Genomic DNA, 19614 nt, shown 5'->3' with positions numbered 1-19614 from the left:
CTTTCCCGGGGTCTAGGGCTGTTTCCTCCTCTCTCACCCATAAACTCAGCTCCTCGAGCTAAATACCCAAAAGGGAGCGAGAGATTTGAACCACTGGAAAATAGAGAGATAGTAGGTTTAGAGGAGCGAGTAAGAGGGGGAAAAAAAAGCAAACAATAAACACAGCTCTTTCCAGCTAGAATATTAGGCACCACGAGAAAAAATATTTGCCAAGCGATTTTCGGTGGGTTCCTTTGCTTTGTTTTTATTTGGGACAGGGTCTTTTTGGTTTTGTTTGCTTGTGTTTTTTTTTTTTCCCCCTCCTCCTCCTCCTCCTTCTTCTTTGGTGTGGTGGCTTGGGATTTTTGGTTGTTGTATTTTAATGCTTTTCGAATGTTGCTTCTGATTTTTGCCTTTTGCAAGTTTGTGCTGTTACGTAAATCCTAGGATCCGTCATCGGTTGGATTTTGTCTCGTATGTTTTTTCTTTCCCTGTCTGATCGCTGAAGCGGTTTAGAGAAGATGCATTATTTCAGTACTCAGACTGTTGAAAGAAGCTTACATTTTTGCTCATCTGTGACAATCCCAACCCCCACTTTTTTCCTCCCCTTTGGTGCAATTTTCTTTTCCCCTTGGACTTTTTCTGAAGGGGAAGGCTCCTTTGCACTTGAGATGTTGAAAGCATTTGTTTTGGTTCGTTTCTTTCCAGGACTGCAAGTGGTGGGTTTGCTCTTTCTGTTATTGTCGACTCTTAGGAAATGTCTTGTGGCAAGAAACGTGTGTCTATGGGTATGTGTGCGCGTGTGTTCTACAGGAATGCTGTGAGCCGAATACATGTTGGTGTTTTGCTGCTTCTCAAAGTTTTGATTTTCCTTTTCCGGGCTTGTTTCAAGGTCGCGGTGGAAAAAAAAAAAAAAAAAAAAAAAAAAGGATCTCTGGAGTCTGTGTCTCAGAGCTCAGCCGGAGGGAATTGCAAAGGCCGGCCGGGCCCGTGTCAGCGAGCCTGCGTGCGTTTAGAACAGCCTGTGCCGCAACTCCAGGGCACCGCGCGCAGGCAGGTCCTAGGCTCTCCAGCGCAGGGGAGGGGGGGGGGACCGTTCTTTCTCTTTTCTCTCCCTTTCTTTTTAAAGGCAAATGCAGTATGCGGAATCACTTCACTGTGGGCCTCGGTTTGTTTGTTCAGAGCTGCCAGTTTCCCTATTTAAATGTTGGTTGGGGTTTTTTCCCCTCCTACTCATCCCTGAATGAGGGAGACTCTTGTTGCTTTTATGTCTCTCGCTTAAAAGAAGGGTGTGAGGGGAAAATAATATTTCAGATTCCTCAAGAATTAACCCAAAATGTTTGGACCAGAAGCCGCTTCCAAAGGTCAAGCCATTCTGAGCCTTGGCCCCACCAGCGCTTCCAGCCACTCATTAAATTACAGACGAGTTCTTAAAGGTACCACCACATTTCTCCACATGTGAGTTCCTAATAAAGATATCTCCCCAGATAATCTGCTTCTCCCCACCCCAAACTGGGGTTTCTGATGGGAAGATGAGCAGCGCTCTGTGAAAAGCTGCTGGGATTGTCCTGGAGCTCTGCACTGGCGGTCCCATGAGAAGTTTCGGCTGTCGCAGACAGTGCCCTTGTCCTCACACCCAGCCCATCTCAGACTGGGTGGCAAGTTTCAGAACCCCAGAGGTCCAAGGGGGTTGATTAGCTTGCACAAGGGCTGGTACTCAGGCAATATGCCTGTAAAATCGGGATATTTTACTTTATTGACAGCCGGAGTTCTGCAGCCCTTGCAGCCAAAGCTTCTTGGACAAAGGATTTTTGACGAAGATATTGAGGCCTAATCCTAGCACTATTGTTGAAATGAACATTTTATCCCCAGAGACACGATATGGTCAAGTGCAGGTTCATTCTGCCAGAATTCTGCATTTTGGTTTGGGTCTCCTTCCCCCTCATTTTCAAGAACTTTAAATGAATCCCACTGGATTCAGAATAAACACCTCGATTTTGCAGGAATGGTTTTCTTTGTGTATTTATCCATGTGACTTTCCCCCCTATCTTTTATGAGCAGTTAAGTATTTTAGGATTTCGCAGATGTATTTATATGGTTCAGAGTGTGAATTGTATGACTCTGCCCTATTATTGATCCTATAATAGAATTACTTTCATGATTTTTGGTCCCTTTCTTGTCAAAGCTGCCATCTGCCTCATCCCCTGACCCCCCCATCCCCAACCTTAGGTCCATACAGCTTGTGGCTCCTGTTCTCTGTGCCGCTCCACGGTTAGCCCCATGGGGGCGCTGCAGAGCAAAGGGAAATCTGCTCCCTGAGGCATAGAACCAGCTAGAGTGGGGGCTGGGAAGGACTTCACCCTTTCCCTGTCTCAGCCTTCTTTCAAAGCTCTGCAGGAGCTTCTGGACAGAGAACCCACCAGGATGGTTTGTAGATGATTAACCTCATCACCAGGCTTGGTCCTGAGACCAAGTGCCAGAGTCCCACATTTCTACGACTGTCTTTTTTTTCTTTTCTTGCCAAATCAATGTGTTTTCATTGAAAGAAACTGACCAGAACAGGAGGCAGAGAGACAGAGAGAGGAGAGAGAGAAGAGATTGTTGAAAATATTCTAAAGATAGACACTTACTTTTAGGTGAGTCTCTTTTCTCTCAACTGAGTGAATGGTGAGACAATGGGCATTCACCTCTCACTCTTTTCAGTTCCTAGGAAAGTAACTTTTTCACCTTTTATACCAATTGAATTTCTTCCAGAATGTCCTTCCTTCTCTTATTCTTGACCTCTCCCCAGTCAGGAGCCAGCTGGCATCACTGTGTTGGCCTCCCTCACTCCAGCAGTGCTATGTAATAGGATTAAAGGCAGAATCTGCTCAGATTCTTTTCAATCTTCCTGAAGAAGCTCTGAAGCCTGATTCCTCGTCTGGGGTCGGAGGTGTGACTCTTGCAGACTTTGGGGTGCTGTGTATCCATGAGTCCCGTGATGTAACGGTGACTGGCCCATAGTCTCAGAATAGAGACCCAGGTCAGTCTTTTGTTCCATGGACTGGGTATAGGAATAGATCCCTGATCACAGCTGCCGGGTAAATATAAGCTTTATTACAAAATAAAATAGCTAGTACTAACATTACATCTATTTCAGGAAAGGAACGAGGTTCACGTACAGCTTCCCCTCGCAAAACCTTCTCCCCAATTCAGTTACAGCCGAAAAGGCACCTATCCTTGGAAAAAAACACCTTCCTGCCCTCGCTAGGGGCTTGCAGGGGAAGCTGGTTTTACCTGTCAAGAACCTCTGGCACTTGGTAGGTCTTTCATTTCTCCCATTACGGGAGTCTAGATTTTAGGACGGCAAGGAATTTTGCAGATCAATCACTCAACTCTTCTGGGCTTCCCTCTTCGCAGAGGACGGGCTGGCCTCTCACAGAGGCATGGGTGACCCTAGGAACACAGCCGAAAATGGGGCTGCGTGCTTGCTTCCATGGTCTTGTGTCTCGGGACCGGATCGGGGTGACCTGGCAGCCCGGGTTCGGAGGTGGGTACCTTGTTTTCTTGCAGAATCGAGGAGAGCCAGGCTGCACTGAGCTCTGTGTGAACTCTAAACTGGTTCTCGGAACCAGCTCCAGGTCCAGGGAAGTGTTGGAGTTCTGACGGTCAGTGAGGTGTGGTCGTGCTTGTCACTCCGGTGCTTTTTCTCTGTGACCCCTTACGTTTCCCTCGGGTGTCTTTCAAATCCTTCATTTTCAGAGAGGATTGTAAGCAAGCTCCCGATATTATCCTTGGAGAAAGGAGGGAGCCTCTTGGTCCGTTTTAAAGCAATTGTGCAGAAAGTTGTGAGACATTAAAAAATAAATAAACTGATGCTGTCCAGCCACTGCCTTCTGAAAAGGAAGCATCAACATTTAATTTTGACCCCTACGCTGCCTGCTTCAGACTTTTATTATTCTGAGGTTGTTTTTGCCCCCTTTAGAAATCTTTTCAGCCTGGCTTAGAGTTTACTCCCAAAACACCGATTTTCCCTAGTTTTCTCACTTATTTAGAATGGAAATTACTATAAGAAAGGAGCTTCACCGAGAGAAATGGGGTAGTGAGGGTGCAGGACCATTTGTTTATTGCCTTCGATCACTGTTTTGAATAGCTGGGTTTTCACTTCCTATGAAACCTTAGCATGAGGGAAGGCAGCAGCTGGACTCCGAGAGGGATGTGAGGAGGAAGCACTTGAGTGTTTGTAAACTCAGGGTGGCGGGCCCACCCTCCTGCCGGGCTGCCGCTCTGAGTCGGCTCTGCTACCTACTCTAGAAGTGGAAAAACTTGATTTGCATGTTGTGCTTGCGTTTTCATGTTTTTTTTTTCTTCTTCTTCTTCTTCTTCCTTGCCCACACCGCCCTCTGTACACCTGACCATGTAGAAGCCTATCTGAAGCCGGCTAGGGTGGCCCGGAGAGCTGGAGAGCCAAGAATGTCCGAGGGAGGGAGGTAGGGAGGGAGGTGGGAGGGCCCGGTACTTTTCCATTCACATCTCCACAGTGGCTTTTCTTGTTTATTTCAACCTCCACCCGCAGAAACCTTTCAGCTGCCTGAAATTCGAGTCATTAAACTGTTCCCTGAGGTCAGCCTACAGAGGCTTGGTGCGTGTTTCCTACATGTCCGTGTCTATGCAGCCTATGTACATCCGGAGAGATGCACACAGACACCGCGCCATGGGGCACGGTGCGAAGGAGAAGGGAAGAATCTGGATTGGTTGCCCAGAAACCTTGATTTCTCATCACAGCTCTGCCTGGAACACCCTCGGGGACACTGAGCCAGGCCACTTGTGAGGACTCCGTTTCCTCGCGCCCAAAGGCCTCCGATCCCGCGTGAATTCTGCGCAGTCTCACTGCGGAGGTTACTTTAGGGTGGAGCTGGGGACCGTGGAAAGGAGCTGTGTCTGTGTACCTGGGGTGTGGTGAGGGGTTAAAATATAAACTTCTAAGTAAAGAAGGCAGTCCCAGAATCCTCACCTCTATCAATTTTTAACCAATTGTAGACCAAAGTCTGAGGTTATGTTGTGTGGGTCCAAAAGCCAGTTGAAGATTTTAAACGGTAAGAGTCGGAGGAGGCAGCTTCTAAGACCTTGTACCTTTGATCGCCAGCATTCATAATCAGACCTGACAGTGCCCAAGTGTTTTTTTTTTTTTTTGCCCTTTGGATCGTTTCCTCTTTTTTTTTTTTTCCCCTTCTGTTTGTTTTTCAAGACTGTCCCAGTGAGTGATAGATGGGAGATGACACTGGTAAACTGGGCAGCCCTTCAGTAGCTGGACTGCACGTGGATCAACACATCTGTCAGAGCTTTCACAGAGAAGGAAGAGAGGGGGAGAGAGAGGGAGAGGGAGAAGGAGGGGAGAGAGGGAGAGGGAGAAGGGGAGAGAGAGAGAGGTTCTCAGCCACTAAAGGTCATTATTTGAAGTCAGAGGAAATAGCATGAGGAGTTCACTCTCACTGAAGAAGAGGAAGCGCCCACTGCCACCACCTTGATCAGTGGGGACAAACGACAACAGTGGAAGAGATGCTGTGTGACAATGCTTCCTATATGTTTGGTCAGGCCCGACTGTCTACAATGTGAAGCCCTTCCCAGACCTCAGCACCTCAGAAAATAATGAAATGGCTCTTAGTAGCTCCCCACTCCCCCCCCCCCTCCACTTGCTTAGACTTTCTGGAACACAGGACTCATGCCGAAGGGGAGAGGCAGCCGATTATATCCCTTCAATGTAAAACCGTTGGCAATCACGCGAGAACCAGAGGGGTTCGTTAGCCATTATCCAACCAAATGCTACTGACTTGATATCATAAAAAAATTGGGGCCCAGATAATGCATTTGCCACCCACATTGAATCATTGACAGAGCTGTACCCAAGACTTTGCCACCCTACTTCTAAATCCACTAGACTTTTCCCACAGTTTATTGTGGAAAGGGGGCTTGGGGTAGGCAGCCCTGCCAAAGAGCCATTTGCCGTGGCCTCACAGTCAGAGAAAGCCTCACATTCAGAACCGGTATTATCTTCACTGAGGCTATCCATCAATCGCAGTAGTACAGTGGTGGCATTGAAGAAAAAGACCCCGATACACAAGTTTTGTATGTGGGTCCGTGTGTTAGGATTTAATGTTGTTAATCTGTCATTGTCTTATGAATAACGTAATGTGTGTGCGTTGATGTTAAACATGTAAGAGTTAAACTGTACATGGTGGCAGACATATGGCCTGGCACTTAAGCTGCTGGTTGGGATGCCTGTGTCCCATACTGGAGGGCTTGGGATCGGTAACCAGCTGTGGCTCCTGATTCCTGCTTTCTGCTGGTGCAGACCTCAAGAGGCAGCAGCAATGACCTAGGTAACTGCGGTCCTGCCACCCGCACGGGAGGCCTGGATTGAATTTTGGCTACCAGTCTCAGTCCCCTTGTCTGCTGAAGACGATAGGAGAGTGAATCAGCCGGTGGGAGCTTTCTGTCTGTCTGTCTGTGTCTCTCTCTGTCTCTCTGTGTGTCAAATAAATAAAAAGTATTTTATATCAAATAGGATGCAGTTGGCCTAGAAGCAATAACAAGCAGTCAGCATGCCTAGTGCCCAGATCTTGGTTTCTAATGCCATTCCCCAGGAATAGTAACCAAGGCCCCTTGAAGAAATGATTGAGATTAGGACCGGAGCAGGAAGCACACAAAATGAGAAGGGAATATCCTCTAGCCCGTGAAGTACGAAATTGCTGGAAATTAAAGCACAACTGTATGGACAAGGGACATTTCAATCAAAGAGACACAGGAGCCACTTAAGGAGCTCCCAGTGAGCAACGCTGGTACAGTTTAGCAACAGAATAGAATAATATTTTCAATTATTGACCGAAGCACAAAGCAAATATCCATGAGTCTATACTGATAGAAACAAGTTGTTGAAAACATTAGTAAACGGGGGAGAAGAAGCCAGTACCTCATGGAGAAGAATGCCAACCATTACGTAGATGTACTGCCCTCCAGGAGTGCGGGCAACAGTCCCCGGTCCTTAGGTGTGAGCTGCCTGTAATGACCTCTTCCAAAGAGCACATGTGCAAAGGGAGTGCAGGGAGAGTAACTGACCATGGAGGAACCTAGTAGACACTGTCTCAGCCAGGCGATCGAGGTCCACATCCACACTGATAAATCAGGCTGATAGTATGTTCCCTTGTGGTGACGTTAGGGAAACGGTTCTTTATCTAATCACAAGGAATGCATCAGAAAAATTGTAGTAGCGAGGCATCTCACATAATACTTGACATCTATGCCTCAAAACCATCAAGGTCATCATACACAATGGAAATCTGAGAAACTAACAATTTAATATACTGCAATATCCTGGGTAGTAGGATCATGGGACAGAAAAAGACATATGATCAACCTAAACAAATCTAAATCAGTGATGGACTTTAGTTAATAATATTGCGTTGATATTATTGCATTGCTAACAAACGTACAGTACTAACTTAAGATGCTAATAATAAGAGAACTGGGTACGGGGTTATTCTCTGTACTGCCTTCTGTTTTCGTATCAATCTAACATTGTTCTTAAAAATAAAGCCCACTACCTAGAAAACCATACATTGCACAGGGCGGGGGCGGGATGTGTTTATGTTTTTCAATATGAGAAACCTCCAAAAGGGTGATCCAGGCCTCTCTGGAAATCTGAGAGGCCCTACTTCCCTTCAGTCATTTCCCTAGAATAGACCCAGGGAAATGACAGCACCTCATTGACCCTTCTGGTTTACTAAATTGAAAGCAATTTTAGTGAATTTTTATACTCCACCTTCTAGATAAAGAACACTAGGGAGGCACCAATGGCCAGAAGCCCTCATGGGGGTAGATGACTTGGCTACCTCTTCCATCCACATGTTTAACGTTTGTGGAAACCCTGCATGGAAACAAGGCCTTCCAAGACCTTGCCATCAGTCTATATGAGACACGTATTACTTGCAGGTTCATTGTGCAGGTTGGAGGAGCCCCAGGAGCTTCCTAGAGTGTCTGCTGTTTCATTGCACAATTCCAGTGAAACTTGTGGCCCTGATCGGAGTTGTCACTCTGCATGTCCAAGGAAGAATCATGGACTAGAACCCAGAACACTATTGAGTTTGGCTTCATTACCTGTGTATGACCTCAGACTCGAAATTCTGAAAGCCTCTATCCTCATCTTTCAATTTACCAGTCCTACAGCTGAGAAAAGTCCAGAGAGGGAAATGATTTGCGAAGATTACCAGGCATACGAATGGTAGGGTGGATTTCCATCAGTGAGTCCCCCAGAATCACTTATTTTACTGCAGTATCCACTTTTATATTGAGGACTACAATTGCAGTGATATGATTTAGGGTTTCAAAACTGCTTCCTTAATTTCTAACCATTTGTCAGTTACCAGTGGTTTCTAGTTCCAATGCCATACTTGAGTTTAAGTGTTTTTTTCCTTCTTCCTCTGACCTTTTCCCACCTCTATGAGCCTCTCTGCCAAGTTACAAGCTCTCTGAACCAATGGCTTATTCATTATGGACAGTGACATTTAAACAACTGTTGATGAGATGCAGCGAGCCTGAGTCCTACTGTATAGATTAGCAACACTCTTTCAGGTATCTATTTGATTACCAGTATCAAGAATCATCAATGTAGTTGGGCCTTTGAGCCGACAATTCCACTTCTAAGAATCTGTCCTCAAGGCATAATTTAACATATAGATAAAAAAAATCTTTGAATGTATATATCCTAGCATCATATCTAACATATCTCCAATCATGTCCCATCATGATTGGAGAAAAGGGTGTTACATGGAGAATATTTACGTTAATTATAATACAAATAATCCTAAAAAATTAGAATTGATAAATACAAATCAAGTCAAAAAAAGTAGGGGTGGCCGGCGCCGCAGCTCAATAGGCTAATCCTCCGCCTTGCGGCACCGGCACACCAGGTTCTAGTCCCCGTCGGGGCACCGGATTCTGTCCCGGTTGCCCCTCTTCCAGTCCAGCTCTCTGCTGTGGCCCGGGAGTACAGTGGAGGATGGCTCAAGTGCTTGGGCCCTGCACCCCATGGGAGACCAGGAGAAGCACCTGGCTCCTGGCTTCAGATCAGCGCGGTGCGCCGGCCGCAGCTGGAGGGGTGCGGCCATTGGAGGGGTAAACCAACAGCAAAGGAAGACCTTTCTCTCTGTCTCTCTCTCTCACTGTCCACTCTGCCTGTCAAAAGAAAAAAAAAGAGGTGGGGTGCCAGTGTTGTGGCACAGTGGGTAAAGCTGCCGCCTGCAGTGCCAGCATCCCAAATGGGTGCAAGTTCGAGTCCAGGCTGCTCCACTTCTGATCCAGCTCTCTGCTATGGCCTGGGAAAGCAGTAGAAGATGGCCCAACTCCCACATGGGAGACCTGGAAAAAGCTCCTGGCTCCTGGCTTCAGATTGGCATAGCTCTGGCCTTTGCGGCCATCTGGGGAGTGAACCAGCAGATGGAAGATTTCTCTCTCTCTTTCTCTCTCTCTCTCTTTCTCTGACTCTGACTCTGCCTTTCAAATAAATAAATAAATCTTAAAAAAAGAAATAGGATATGTATGTACACATATATGCATATTTCATGCATGCACAATATATGTATATAGTATATTCATAACTATGCTTTAAAATATCCTTCGTATAAAATAGAATATATGTAAATAAAAGTACATAATTAACAAAAATATTTACAGTGGCTTAGAATAGTAATTGTGGCTGCTTTTTATCTTTTATTTTTTTCTTAATCTTCCAAAATCTTTATTATCTAGCTAGCTATCTCACAAACACTCAAGACATGAAGAGCCCTAGATGAAATTTTTTAAATGCAAATAATTAGCCCCCTAATTCATAGTTTTGAATATTTGATTTAAAGTTGAAGCCACCCACATCTTTAGGGTACAGAGCAAGAATAAGACCTGCCCACACACTGTTGGAAAGACCTTTCACTCTGGGAAGACACTTGTCTCCTTGACAACAAAATACCACCCTTTGTGAGAGCATTGACCGTAAGGAGATGAAGCAGATTCTGTAGGTCTTTGATCTGTCTCCCATCCTCGCTGGTCTGTGGGGTGATTATCTTGTTTGCTGGTGTTTCACGGCATTTACAAATGTCAGAAGGTTTCCTGGTTACTCTGCCATCTCTACGAGGCCACCCATGGGCTCTCCCAGCACACAGACTGTCTTCAGGATCCTTCTGGAACTGCAAGGGATTTGTGTTTTATTGTTCTAACATGTCTGGCTACTGATTGTTGAGGAGAAAAAATCGAAAAATAAACTATCTCAGTATTTTCTCATCAGGGAATTGCAAAGCTGTTAAGAACTTTGGATAATATGACGTTATTTGGGTCAATGGTTCTCCAAGAGCGGCACAGGGGTAGATATCAAAACCTAGAGGGAGACGGAACGAACATGTTCTGCTAAGTCCCTCCTCCCTTAAATCACTGATGTGACTCCTCATACTCTGCCCATTCTATCCACTCATACATTCACTCAATCAAAAAGTACACCTTTAGTGGCTGCCTTTTGTAGAGCAGACTCTGCTAGCCACTGGGAGAACAAATATGAACAAAACATGGATTTCTCGACTCCAGGAAGCACATCATCTACTGAGGAAACAAAGGTCCAGACAGCTTTTGAAACTTGCTTTAGGTTATGCAAAGGATAAGAGTCAGGGGTCACCCCCACATGTCCTGATTCTGCTCCCAGGAAAACTCTACAGCTTCCTTTCAGAGACTGTCCTTCAACCCCACTCCACTTCAGTGTGAGAGATTGACTCTCCCTGGGAGGGTTTGCCCCTCTTGTGAGTATTTCATCTAGTATTGATTAGAGTATAACCTAGCCATCTCAATATACCATCTGATACTGCCCAATACCCAAGTCTGGAAGGCCCACGAGAACCTGGTGCACACACAGACCAGCCAGTATCATGGTAATCTGAAGCACACAGCCTCAAGTAATATGCACAGCCTGAACTCCAAGACCCAACACCAATCCTAGCAGGAAGTGGACATCCTGTAGATCCTAATGCCTGCTCTACTAAGATCAAGTTCACTTCAACCCTCTGAGCATCCCAGACCTTTGGGTAATTAGCTAATAGTAGGTGATATCCCCAAGTACCAACCCTGCTTCTAGACCTGTTCCACAGTACCTTAGACAACAAGGCCTAGTCTGCCTCAGGGTTGGGCCTATTTGCCAGCAGTTGTAACCATTTCTTTTCTGCAGCCAGGCAAGGATAAGTTGAATATAATGACATATGTATAATGCCACCAGAAGAGATTTTAGCAATTTTGCAATTAGTTGGAAGTCCAGCAGCTTTCCATGTCTAAGGATCAAGTTGTGAAGGCGAACCTTACCCTTTGGAGGCTTTACTACTAAAATGTTCACAAAATTCTCAAAAGAAAACAGATAGAAAAAGACTAACAATGATGTTAATAAAGGCTATACTTGGGGAAGAAGACTTGATGGGGGAGAGCATTAGGCACAGTGGTTAAAGCACTGCTTAGGATACCTGCATTCCATGTTGGAGCGCCTTGGCCTGAGGCCTGGCTCCACTTCCAATTACACCTTCTTGCTAACGCATACTCTGGAAGGCAACAAGCGATGACACAGGTTCTTGGGTTCCTGCTACCCACATGAGATCCCCAGACTGAATTCCTGGCTCCTGGATTCAGTAGGCATTTAGGGAATGAACCAGCAGATGGAAACATCTTGCTCTGTCTTATGCTTTGTCTGTCTGTCTGTCTCTCTACTTTTCAAATGAAGTGAAAATAAATACATTTAAGAAATAATATGAAGGTCATAGCCAGTGTTCTATTAAAAAAAAGAGAGAGAGAGACAAAAAATTGGCTTAACAACATGATGGTGAATCAATAAATCAAACAGTAGGCCCTCCGCCCTCCTTCCAGTGTCATTTCCTCCTACAGTTTTTCACACCAGACTCAGCACTCTTCAAGTATCACAAGCCTTCCTTCACTCCACACCTGTACCCTGAGCAACGCCTTTCTCTGAGATGCTGCTAAGCTCCTCAAGGGCAGGAGTACTTCATTTTTGTTTTCCTAGAATTGTGTCCAATACATGGTGCTTACTAAGAGAGTTTTAATTAAATCAAACTAGGTAGAACTGAAAGAGAATTTGATGTGAAATCTGAGGATCTAGGTTCCACTAAAAGCTCCAGACTGACTAATTTCTGCAGGTCTCAGTTTCTTGTTCTCTAAAAATGATATGTTCTGTTAAGGGACGACATCATAGGATTCCCATGAGAATCAAGTGCAATGGAGGGAAAAGTGCTTTGAAAAGTATAATGTATAGTTCAAAGTGGCTGTTGAATGCATGAATGGACCAACTAATGGGTGAACTATGACAGTTAAGTGAAGCCAACAGGATTTTTGGTAACAGATTCTGAGACTCAGATTAAATCTGGAAAGTAGTGTGCTTGAACTACGCTGCCTTGACTTTGTAAGTATCCTTAAATATGATTATAGCACTTCTCCAAACATTTTAAACTTTTAAATATAAGACATAAATTTCTGTGAAGGATTAATACCCATCCAAAGAGAATAAAAGAGCTCATCAGAAAGTCTTTTTGTTCTTCAAATGCAGAATTGGAAATGAACCATTTCCCAGTAGTGGGAACTGAAATCCAGTATTAGATCCTCCTTTCTGGTACATTCTTCCTCTTTCTTCCTTCTATGTCCACCTTAGCTACCCCCACCCCACTCTCCTACACCCAAACAGGGAAACAAAATCAATTGTCTTGAGCTAGCTTCACTTTTAGAAAAAAGTATAAGCAAAATTCAGATTTGTCAAAGCTGTTTTCTAGGATCAACAGGTCATTATTCGTAAATTTTTGAGGTAACTGAAATTCTGGATGAGTTATCAAAACAAAGAGTTAGGATAACTTTCTACCAAAGGCCCCGGGGATAAGAAGAGGTCCTGGCCCAAGTCTGCCCTAAATCCATCTCTGCCACACATGCCAAGTGGGTCCCATGAATATCGAGACACTTAAAGAAGGGATTAGGAGCAAGTTAGCCTTGATAGGGAGGAAAGAAAATATGGGTAAGGGTGCTGTAGAGAGGAAGTAAGAGCTTTTGTCTGGTAACTGACCAGGGCAGCAATCAAGCACAGAAAGCAAATGAGCGTTTTGTAGTGTTAAAAACAAAGAAAAGAAAAGAAAAAAAAAAAAAAAAACAAAGAAAAGAAAAGCTACTCAAAAGTTCATATACTACTCCCTGAAGTCTATAACAATAGGTACCTAAATGAACCAAAAATTCCAATGGACTCAACAGGAACAGGTGCCAGACTCAAAGGGGCAGGTGCAGGAGGTGGTAGTTGTGTGAGAGAACTTCTAGAATTGCTAGGCTGCCTATCTACATTTAGCAGTTTTGCCAGCACCAAACCCATGATCATTGTCTAATTTATTTGGGAATTTCTGGAGTTGGGAAGCAGAGAACACTACTATATAGGGCATAAAAACCAATATCTTAAAGATATTGCTGGGCTGGCACCGTGGCATAGTTAGCTAAACCTCCACCTGTGGTGCCGGCTATCCCAGCTACTCTTCTTCCAATCCAGTTCTCCGCTGTGGTCTGGGAAAGCAGTAGAAGATGACCCAAGTCCTTGGGCCCCTGCACCCACGTGGGAGACCCAGAAGAAGCTCCTGGCTCCTGGCTTCAGATCTGCCCAGCTCCAACTATTGTGGCCACTTGAGGAGTGAAACAGCAGAATAGAGATTTCTCTCTCTCTCTCTCTCTCCTTCTCTCTGTAACCCTGCCTCTCAAATAAATAAATAAAATTTTTTAAAGGCAGAGTTATACAAAGAGAGGAAAAGACACACAGAAAGATTTTCCATCTGCTGATTCACTCCCCAAATGGCCACAACAGCCAGGGATGGGTCAGGTGAAGCTAGGAGCCTGGAACTCTATCTGGGTCTCCCACTTGGGTGGCAGGCACCCAGGTATTTGGGTCATCTACAGCTGCTTTCCCGGGCAGATCAGCAGGGAGCTGTACTGGAAGAGGAACAGCTGAGACTCAACCCAGTGTTCATATGAGATGCTGGCATTGTAGGCAACCGTTTAATAAGTTGTGCCACAGTGCTGGCCTCGACCTTTTCATGTATACTGTAGTTTCATCCCTATAGCCCGAAGAGTACTGTTTTATTTCCAAAGCAGGAAGAGCTCAATTCTGCCTCTTGACCATATTTTGAGAATATTAGTGAATCCTTGTAGGCATATAGCTTTCTAGTCTCATGCCTTCCCATTCTTTGGTTCCTGGGACCCAGAATGATGGCATATTACTTGTGTATTAGTGGTTGTAGCTTCTTGGAGAATGAAAAATCCCAATTAATATCTTGCCAAAGTCTTCCAGTCACTTCTGAATTTAGCCAACCTTTCCTGTATAGTGAAAGTCAACATTTAGATAAGAAGCCTAACTTCAGTTTCCAAAAAGTTAATCGCCTTATTAAGAATTAGGGGAAACTGGGCTTTGTGAATCTATATAGGAATGGCTGGGAATAAGGCTGTTCATATACTCAATGCTGACTAGCAGTTCAATAAAATTGCTTACATTTTTGATGCAATCCTGGACTGCACTGATGGCAATACCATGTGCAACTCAGAGAGGGCCCGTTGTGCAGGGCACGGGTTTAGGCCCTCTAGGGAGAGCATAATTCAGTATCTAGAGAAAGAGACCAGCTCTATCATGGGTCTAGTGGCAAGTCTGTCAATGCTAAAGAAAGACAATCAGGTAAGAATTGGGTAAAAATTCACAACAAGCCCCACAGCCTCAGGCAGCAAGGGCTGGATTCCCAAACACCAGTTTTGTTTGTGCATGTTCAGTCTGAGAACCAGGTACAGAAGACTCTGTTCAGTCCTGTTGTCTTCCAGATTTGATTAGGGCTCTTAGGACAGTCATGACCTCAGCCCAGAATGGCAACATTTGAAAGGGAGAACAGAAGAGAAAGATAAGATAATGAAAGCTTTTAGTTCAGGAGGAGGGACAACGGATGAAGTGCAAATTGGGAAGTTTACACTTGAATCTCAAGGGCAGGGCCACAGCCAAGGGCCTCAGCCTCAGTCAGCAATGGTGCTGTGAAGGCTTTCTAAAGAGCCTTGCCTTCATGCCGATTGTCAAACCAGACAAGTGGCATTATTTCTCCATGTGCCCCTGGCCTTGCTTTGCTCACTGTGAAGAGGCAAGTGTTGCCCTAGCAACATCAAGGCACAGAGTAGACTGTGCAGTGCCCAGCTATCCCGGCCTTCCGCTAGAAAGTAGGACTCAATGGACTACCACGATGGAACTGTGCAGATCCTCTCGTCCAACACCTGCCAGGTGAGGAAAAGGGAGACGCAGTATGTCTTGGCTAAGTGTGCTCGGAAAGTCAGAAGCCAGGGGAGCTTTTGTGGGTGTCGGGAGGATTGGAAACACTGAGAAGCTGTGAGCCAGTCACTCACTCTACTGAGCCTTGTCCTGTCCTGCCTGTGCACTTACAAAGCAGATAGCCCCATTTCATAAGTCAGGAGCCAGAGGGTCTGTGTACAAATGGTCTCTCTACCTCAAAGAGTCAATAAAGAGATGAAGGGGTTCATATCCAGACTGCACCAGATCCAAAGCCCATGCTCCTGACCCTATCCCATCCCACCAGGCTTTCTGCTTCATGGCACAGAGCCATTTCTTAGGGTTCCACAGAATCTCTGAAAACAGTGGTTGCTACAGAGGGAGCCATTTTGTTTTATAATTTTTTTCCAGTCTACTTATGGACCACTGTGTAACTTTTCTTTTTTAAAATTTTATTTATTTATTTATTGACAGGCAGAGTTAGACAGTGAGAGAGAGAGACAGAGAGAAAGGTCTTCTTTCCATTTGTTCACTCCCCAAATGGCCGCTATGGCTGGTGCGCTGCGCCAATCCGAAGCCAGGAGCCAGGTGCTTCCTCCTGGTCTCCCGTGCGGGTGCAGGGCCCAAGCACTTGGGCCATCCTCCACTGCCTTCCCGGGCCACAGCAGAGAGCTGAACTGGAAAAGGAGCAACTGGCACAGAACCAGGGCCCCAACTGGGACTAGAACCCAGGGTGCCAGCACTGCAGGCAAAGGATTAGCCTAGTGAGCCACGGTTCCAGCCCACTGTGTAATTTTTCTTAATGCAGCTCAAGTTTGTGATCTAAAATGGCTAAATACACCCAATGACCCAGGCCTCTTTCACCTCAACACTGTGTAACCAAAGGGAAATTGGGCCCAGGATCTGTCCCTCTCTATAATTATCATCCACCCAAGTGACCTCACATTCATCATTACCAAAACCGTCCCACTACCACATATGTCTACATGCACAGATAGCTGCATACCTGTATGCAGTAAACACTTATTAATCCCCATTAGGTAGCAGGTGAGTTGCCAAAAAATTGTTGCCAGTTAAAATCTCTACTGGGTTTGCAATCATGAAAAAAGTCATGTCAGGACCAGCATTGTGGCATAGCGGGTCAGGCTATGATCTACAATGCTGTATGAGTGACAGTTCGAGGCTCAGCTGCTCCACCAGCTCCATGCTAAAGTGCCTGGGAAAGCAGCTGAATATATCCCAAGTACTTGGCTCTGCCACTTACATCCACGATCCTTGCTTTGGCCTGGCTCAGGCCCAGCTTCTTGCGGGCATTTGCAGAGTGAACCAGCGGATGGCAGATGGCCCTCTCTTTCTCTCATTCTGTAACTCATTCTTTCAAATAAAATCAATCTTTTTTAAAAAGTCATTTCTTATATCATATTTTTTAAATTCATGTGGTTAGAAAAACCAGTAAACATTGCTCCCTGGTATATTATTCTTACACTGTTACTGAAAATTTTAGCTTAAAGTCCTGGCTTCTTCCTTGTCACCATATACTGCTGAGAGAAAGCATTCAGAATACAGGCAGTGCCTAGCAGAAGGGCATGGAGACACACGGATAGTTCCTTCTCACTATTACAATAACATTTAATAGGGGCCAGTGCTGTGGTATAAACAGCAAAGCCGCCACCTATGGCTCTGGCATCCCATATGGGTGCTGGTTCAAGTCCCAGCTGCTCCTCTTCCAATCTGCTACTGCTTGGGAAAGCATAGAAGATGACCCAAGTGCTTGGGCCTCTGCACCCATGTGGGAGACCTGGAAGAAGCTCCTGGCTCTTGGCTTTGGATCAGCCAACTCCGGCCATTGTGGCTAATTGGGGAGTGAACCAGTGGATGGAAGACCTCTCTCTCTCTGTCTCTCCCTCTCTCTGTCTGTAACTCTAGCTCTCAAATAAATAAATAAATTTTTTAAAAAGGATTACAATTAATAGCTCAGCCTGCTATTTGGGTCCCTGATGTTCAGTTGTGTATTATTCACTTGCCCAAATTCAGGGCAGCTCCGTTGTCTTACCACTCCCCCACAACTTCCCGCATTCCAAAGCCGGATGAAGGGTTTCTGAATCCATCACTGACCTGCAGCGCCCTTGCCCCTTTCCTTACCAGTGAGGCAGATAGTCCGCACAGGAGTCTGAGTAGTTATTTCAGCCCCAGCACAGCAGGCCTGCTCTCAGAGTGTGAAGCACTTGCCCCTCTGCCGGCTCCTGTGATCCTCACAACAGCCCCAGGAGAAGCCCCGGCCGCCGTCGTTATCCCTCCATGACAGGTGAGCAAGCTCGGGGTTAGCAGGGTTAAGTGGCTTGTCTAGGGTCACAGCTCCAGATCCAGGGCTGTGACTCTGAATTCCACCCGGGAGCCTTCTATCACATCGAGCCTCCGCGGGGTTTTTGGCCACAGACTAAAAGATAGATAACAAGTGTTCTCGAAAAATAAGGCTGGGAAAGTGAAGGTGGATGCAGGGTAAGTCAGTCAGTGCATCCTCCCTGCACCCTCGCCAGGCCTGTGTCCCCCCTCCTGAGTACCCCCTGTCTTGCCCTGTCCCCTCAGAGCCCTCTGTGGCTGACAGTAAAGAACAACCAGGTTTCTCCACACAGCCTTTGGCCAACCCTCCACACTCTTCCTCTACTAATATTTACTGTCAGTTCTGATATTCCACTGTATTTGTAGAATTTCCCTTTGCGGGGAGAAATAGACAATAAATTCAATAGTAAATTTATATGAAGGTCTTCATGGTAGTAAAATGCTGAAAAATACAAGCCAGGAAGAGCGATGGGGCATATGGATGGGCAGGAAGCAGTCTCAAACGGCATGGCTAGGAAGCGCCTCCCCCGGCAGGCGACCCTTGATGAGAAACTACAGAGGTGGAGGAGGGAGCCATTTGGTATCTGTGGTGAGTGCCAGGGAGAGAGAACTGGAAGTGCCCACCCCCAGAGCCCAAGCCTGCCCGCAGTGCTGGAGAAAAGAGCCAGGAGGCTGGAGGGCCGGAGTAGTGCAAGGTGAGGGTGGAGAGCCGTGGGAGGTATGCTGTTTACACCTTGGGGCACTGGACGAGCTTTCTATTGTTCTGCATGAGTTGGAAGTCCATTGTACGCTGGACAGCATCTAAATTTTATTTTTATAGCTGGCTGCTTTATTGAGATGGGCAAGGTAGAAGCGTAGAGGTCATTTCGAAGCTATTCCAATAATCTGGAGAGAGTTGAGCGTGGCTTGGATTAGCAAACGAATGAGGAATGTTTGAATTCTGTATACATGTTCAAGGTAGCACTAATTATGTTCTGGTAGCTTGGATGTGGGCTGTGGAGAAGCAGGTGTCAAGCACAGCTGCAAGTTCTTGGGCCTGAGCAAGTGTAATAAATGGGATTGTCAGGGCAGCGCTGTGGCGTAGTGGGTAAAGCCGCCGCCTGCAGTGCCAGCATCCCGTATGGGTGCCGGTTCAAGTCGTGGCTGCTCCACTTCTGATCCAGCTCTCTGCTATGGCCTGGGAAAGCAGTAGAAGATGGCCTAAGTCCTTGGGCCCCTGCACCCACGTGGGAGACCTGGAAGAAGCTCCTGGCTTCAGATGGGTACAGTTCCAGCCGTTGCAGCCAACTGGAGAGTGAACCAGCAGATGGAAGATCTCTCGCTCGTTCACTTGCTCACTTTTGCTCTCGCTCTCTCTCTCTTGGCCTCTCTGCCTGTGCCTCTCTGTAACTCTGCCTTTCAAATAAATACATAAATCTTAAAAAAAAATAAAATAAAAGGGATTGTCAGTTACTAAGACGGGAGAGGTTACAGGAAGAATAAAGCTGAAAAAGCCAGGGCATTCAGGAGCCCCCCTTTAGGGGTCCGTATTCAGTTAGAGAAGCCTCGTGGTCATCAAGGGGAGGTGGTGGAGCAGGCAGCTGGGCTTCCGAGCCCCAGGCTCCAGGGAGAAGTCAAAGCTAGGGATAGAAATGGATGTGTGAGGGTGAAGAGTCTCATTGAAATTGTGAGGCTGAATTAAGATTCCCATGCAAATGAGCTCAAAACAAGATGAGGCCCAATGGCTGAGCTCTGGATCCTCCCTGTCTGGGAAAGGGGGAGGCACCAACTGAGAGAGAGAGAGAGAGACCAAAGAGATAGCAGAAAACCTTAATTATCCTTTCTGGGACAGCCCACAAAACTTATGTCTGCTGTTTGATTGTTGGTTTGTATTGCCTTGGTGGAGACAGACCAGGAGCTTCCTTAGGGTGAGAATCACGGCCCTTCTCTCCTTCCCACAGTGCTCAGCT

The 19614-nt window shown here is 46.0% G+C and overlaps 1 long non-coding RNA gene across 2 annotated transcripts; it reads left to right on the top strand.

The window, feature by feature from the left end:
- The first annotated feature begins 1050 nt into the window (after positions 1 to 1050).
- On the top strand, positions 1051 to 4965 carry LOC138849491 (uncharacterized). Of its 2 annotated transcripts, XR_011388364.1 has the most exons (4): positions 1051 to 3001; positions 3119 to 3278; positions 3379 to 3508; positions 4535 to 4965. It is a non-coding gene; the product is annotated as an uncharacterized lncRNA (long non-coding RNA). The 2 variants fall into 2 exon arrangements; XR_011388363.1 differs by having other exon boundaries at positions 1054 to 3278.
- The last annotated feature ends 14649 nt before the right edge of the window (positions 4966 to 19614 follow it).

This window comes from Oryctolagus cuniculus, chromosome 4 (assembly GCF_964237555.1).
Source record: "Oryctolagus cuniculus chromosome 4, mOryCun1.1, whole genome shotgun sequence".
Lineage (NCBI taxonomy): Eukaryota > Metazoa > Chordata > Mammalia > Lagomorpha > Leporidae > Oryctolagus > Oryctolagus cuniculus.
The sequence above is the reverse complement of the archived record's forward strand: the minus strand, read 5'-3'. Positions and strand labels throughout refer to the sequence as shown.